The sequence below is a fragment of the Pogoniulus pusillus genome, chromosome 31 (assembly GCF_015220805.1).
Source record: "Pogoniulus pusillus isolate bPogPus1 chromosome 31, bPogPus1.pri, whole genome shotgun sequence".
Taxonomy (NCBI): domain Eukaryota; kingdom Metazoa; phylum Chordata; class Aves; order Piciformes; family Lybiidae; genus Pogoniulus; species Pogoniulus pusillus.
The window spans coordinates 15,889,886-15,895,328 of NC_087294.1; positions in this window are offsets into that span (position 1 = coordinate 15,889,886).

The window sequence follows — 5,443 nt, forward strand, 5'->3', positions numbered from 1 at the left end:
AGGCCCCTCCCCAGCCTTGCTGCCCTCCTCTGGACACCTTCCAGCACCTCAACATCTCTCTTGAATGGAGGAGCCCAGAACTGGGCTTTGGTTTGTTTGTTTTTGGTCTTGCTTTGCTTTGCTTTGCTTTGCTTTGTTTGGCTGGTGGTTTTTTTGCTGCAGTCCCCTGTCAACAAGAGCAGGGCAGGTTTGGATTAGGTATCAGGAAGAAGCTCTTCACTGTGAGGATAGGGAAACACTGGAACAGGTGACTCAGAGAAATTGTGGATGCCTCATTCCTGCAAGTGTTTACTAACCAGACTGGATGAAGCTCTGAGCAACCTGACCTAGTGGGAGGTGTCCCTGACATGGTGGGGGGTTTGGAATTAGATGATCTTGAAGCCCCTTCCAGCTGAAGCTATATTGTGATGCTACTGAAGGGTTTAGTTAGCTGACACAGGCTTAGGGGACACACAGAGAGAGATCTCACTTCTGGCTGCTATGAACACATGGAGAAATATGAGCAAGCTCCTCTCTGACCCATCGAGGGAAGGCATTTGCCTCTTTCTCTGTGTGTTTTCCATTCCCATGGGCTCCACACTTATAGCAGCAGGGGCTTTTAATACTTTCCCACTGTTTGTTTTCCTTAGCAGTGTTCCATGCTAGGAGCCCCTGAAGTAAAGCTGAGAGGAGAAATTATCCTTTCTCATTAAAGAGTGCTTTGGGTTTCACAGTTAGAAGCTGCAGAAATCAGGATTGTCTGACAGTCAGCAGGAAGGAATGAAGTGTAGAGGAGACTGAATGGAAATAAAGGCAAGGCAGGAGGCAACACAGCAGCAGCAGTAGCAAGGAGCCTTCCATCCTACTCTTTTCCTCATCTCTCTCTTTCCTATGAGATCTCTATCCTTGGAATCAAAATTCTAAGTGCCTGCAATCCTCTTGGTGCTTTATTCTGAGGGGTCTCAGGTTATTGGTTCTTCACCTGGTATTTTGAACTGCCTGTGCTCAGCCCCTGAGCACACCCTGCACAGCCTGGTACTGCCCTGTGACAGTGACAGGGAGTTTAGAGGATCACAGAATGGTTTAGGATGGAAGGGACCTCAAAGCTCAGCCAGTTCCAACCCCCCTGTGCCATAGGCAGGGTCACCTCCCACTAGAACAGGTTGCTCAAGGCCTCATCCAACCTGGTCCTGAACACCTCCAGGGAGGTTGTGGAGCACAGAGGCACGGAATGAGATCAAAGAATCTGTGATCACATATTGCTTCTGTGCTCCACAGCCTCCTTGGGCAGCCTATGCCAGTGTCTCACCACCCTCACTGCAAACTTCTTCCTAACATCCAGTTCCAATCTCCCCTCTGCCACTTCAATCCCATTCCTCCTCCTCCTGCCATGACAAGACCTTGTCAATAGTCCCTCCCCAGCCCTCCTGCAGCCCCCTTCAGATCCTGCAAGGCCACTCCAAGCTCTCCTGGAAGCCTTCTCCTCTGCAGGCTGCAGAGCCCCAACTCTCTCAGCCTGTCCTCAGAGCAGAGCTGCTGCAGCCCTCTCAGCATCTTGGTGGGCTCCTCTGGGCTGGAACCAACACTTCCATGTCCTTCTTAGAATCATAGAATCAAGCAGGTTGGAAGAGATCTCCAGGCTCATCCAGCCCAACCTAGCACCCAGCCCTGGCCAAGCAACCAGACCATGGCACTAAGTGCCCCAGCCAGGCTTGGCTTCAACACCTGCAGGGATGGCAGCTCAGGACATTGGAAGCAGGAATCTCTCTGGCCAGCTGACCAATGTGTGCACTTGTTTGCTAATGGGCCTGGCTTTGCTGGGATGCTCCTGGGCCAGCCAGGGGCTACAGAGCATTAGCAGCTCTGAGTTGGCAAGCAGAGGTGACTTGGTTTGGCTCACAGGTACAGCCCAGACCACAAGCAGCACAGAGTAAAGAAGGAAGTTTGGTGGGGAGGGACCTGTTGGCTGCTTGGGTTTTCTGCCTTGCCTCCTGTGTTTGCTGCTCCTACTCCTGAGGACTTCCTTGCTGTGTATTGTGCCTACTGCTCTCTCGTCCTGCTGAGAGAGCTTTATTCTTTCTGCTGAACCTGGTACCAGTTTGGTTATCTTATTAAATCCGTTTTCATTTCAACCTGAGGAGCTTCTCTCCCTTTCCTGGCTCCCCCTCTTTTGCTGGAAGAGTTATTGGGTGATAAAATTGCTGCTGTATTTTAGCCCCAGACGTGGGCTCAGTGTACCCAAGAGGTTGTGCTTTCGTGCCCTTTGAATTCAGTGGGCAGAGAGCTTATGTAGCTTTTCTCAGTTGAGCAGCAAATTTGTTGCCAGGTGTTTCATTTCTGCTTCATCTAGCAGGCAGTCCATGTGTAGCTAATGAGAGCTAAGCTGGGCTGAAAATAAAGGAAGACAGTAGAAAGGATGGGAAACCTTTCAATGCTATTATGTTGAGTTTTGACCTTGCTGGAGGTCTTGTAGCCTACCTGGGGCCTCTGTGTGCAGGGAAGCAGAAATAAACAGGTGCAGACTCAAACTACCAACACCCAAACTCTGTAATCACAGCGAGTACAACCAGCTCCAAACTCCTGAGCAGGGCAAATAAAAGTCATAGAACCAACCAGGCTGGAAGAGAGCTCCAAGCTCAGCCAGCCCAACCTAGCACCCAGCCCTGCCCAACCAACCAGACCATGGCACTAAGTGCCCCAGCCAGGCTTGGCTTCAACACCTCCAGCCACAGCCACTCCACCACCTCCCTGGGCAGCCCATTCCAGTGCCAATCACTCTCTTTGACAACAACTTCCTCCTAACATCCAGACTAGACCTCCCCTGGCACAGCTTGAGGCTGTGTCCTCTTGTTCTGGTGCTGTTACCTGGCAGCAGAGCCCAACCCCACCTGGCTACAGCCTCCCTGCAGGCAGCTGCAGGCAGCAATGAGCTCTGCCCTGAGCCTCCTCTTCTGCAGGCTGCACACCCCCAGCTCCCTCAGCCTCTCCTCACAGGGCTGTGCTCCAGGCCCATCTCCAGCCTTGCTGCCCTCCTCTGGACCTCAATATCTCTCTTGAACTAGAGGGGCCCAGAACTGGACATGAGTCTAAGCTGGTCTTGTTTGTTTGCCTTGCTCTGTGCACTGCCTTGGTTGTGCAGTGCCTTGCTCTGCTCCTTGCTACTTCCCCCTGCTACAGGCATGTGAACTACCTGCTTTCAGAATTTCCAGGTCTGATTGATGAGATAAATGCTGATAATTTGCAGGCGCGGAGCAAACCATGCATGTGCACCTCAGGGACAGCAGTGTATTTAAACAGACTTTCAGCTGAGCATGGGATGTTTATCCAGATGCTCAGATGAGTGCCTCGGGAGCACTCAGCTGCAGCTTAAGATTTCACCACCTTGGTCTGGCCCCTGTGTTCCCTCACACACAGGGAACTCAGATCTCATTCGTGCTGATGAGTTCTGCTCCAGAGCCAAATCATTCCACAGAATCACAGAATGGTTTAGGTTGGAAAGGAGCTCAAAGCTCAGCCAGTTCCAACCCCCTGCCATAGGCAGGGACATCTCCCACTAGAACAGGTCACTCAAGGCCTCATCCAAGCTGGTCCTGAACACCTCCCTGGGTAACCTGTGCCAGTGTCTCACCACCCTCACTGCAAACAACTTCTTCCTAACAGCCACTTTCAATCTCCCCTCTGCCAGTCCAAACCCATTGCTCTCCTCTTGTCATTCCCAGACCTTGTCAATAGTCCCTCCCCAGCCCTCCTAGAGCCCCCTTCATATCCTGCAAGGCCACTCCAAGCTCTCCTGGAAGCCTTCTCCTCTCCAGGCTGCAGAGCCCCAACTCTCTCAGCCTGTGCTCAGAGCAGAGCTGCTGCAGCCCTCTCAGCATCTTGGTGGCCTCCTCTGCACTGGCTCCAACACTTTTGTGTCCTGCTTGTGCTGGGGGCTGCAGACCTGCACCCAGGACTGCAGGTGGAGTCTCAGGAGGTGGTGGAGTCCCCCAGCCTGGCTGTGTTTCAGGGTGGTTTGGACGTGGTGCTTGGGGCTATGGTTTAAGGTGAATCTTGCAGAGCAGGGTTCTGGGTTGGACTGGGTGATCCTGAGAGGCTTTGCCATCCTGGATGTGGCTGTGTTTCTGTGAGTGTTGTAGGAGCAGGGGCACAGAGCTTGTGCCTGAGGGATGTATCTGCCGTGGATGGAGTCTCCTGCTCTGTAGCCATTTCCAGCAGGGCAGCTGCCTGCTGCTGCAGGAACCTTTCCCCTTTCTGGTGACACAATTTCTTTCCTTGAGGTTTTTTACTCAGTATGTGAGAGGCTTTAAGTTTACTACAGGGTGGCTGTGTGAGGTTTTGGTGGCATGAAGCTGTGGCATGGTCTACAATTCTGCTGTGTGGTTATGTTCTGTGCTAGAGGCCTGGAATTGCTAACCCAGATCAGATAGCAGGAGTCATCATCTCCCCTGAAGTGCTGCAGCACCTTCTCTACCGGCACTACGAAGCCAGCAAATGATTCCAGTCATGAGCTACAGAAGTATAAAAGGGCTGAAGAAGTTGTGTAATCCTATTAAGCAGAATCAGCTGTTCCTAAGTGCCTCTGTGTTGCGTGGTGCCGGGCAGAGGAGAGCTTCCCAGACACTGCACATCCAGAGAGGCTGCAGCACTAATCCAGCTCCAATACCCTCTTCTGGCCGACTCTGGCCCTGAAATGCTCTGCTGCTTGTCTTGCTTTCTGCCTGCCTTCCTCTTTTGCCAGTGAATTAAGAGCTCTGCGATAGGCCTTTTACTCCTCCCACTTCTGCTTCTGCCAGCTCCCAAACCCTGGCACAGCAAACCAGGCTCCCGCAGAGCCCTCGGCCCGGGCAGAGCTGCGCTGCCCTGAGGAGCAGCTGGAAACAGACCTGGGAGGGGAGAACTGATATGTCACTGCTCCTACACTGCTACACTGCTGCTGCTGCTGCACTGCTACTGCTCCTACACTGCTGCTGCTGCTACACTGCTACACTGCTGCTGCTCCTACACTGCTACACTGCTGCTGCTGCTGCACTGCTTCTGCTCCTACACTGCTACTGCTGCTACACTGCTACACTGCTGCTGCTGCTGCACTGCTACTGCTCCTACACTGCTACTGCTCCTACACTGCTACTGCTGCTGCTACACTGCTACACTGCTGCTGCTGCACTGCTACTGCTCCTACACTGCTACACTGCTGCTACACTGCTACACTGCTGCTGCTGCTGCACTGCTACTGCTCCTACACTGCTACTGCTGCTGCTACACTGCTGCTGCTGCTGCTGCTGCACTGCTTCTGCTCCTACACTGCTACTGCTGCTACACTGCTACACTGCTGCTGCTGCACTGCTACTGCTCCTACACTGCTACTGCTGCTACACTGCTACACTGCTGCTGCTGCTGCACTGCTACACTGCTACTGCTGCTGCACTGCTACACTGCTGCTGCTGCACTGCTACTGCTCCTACAC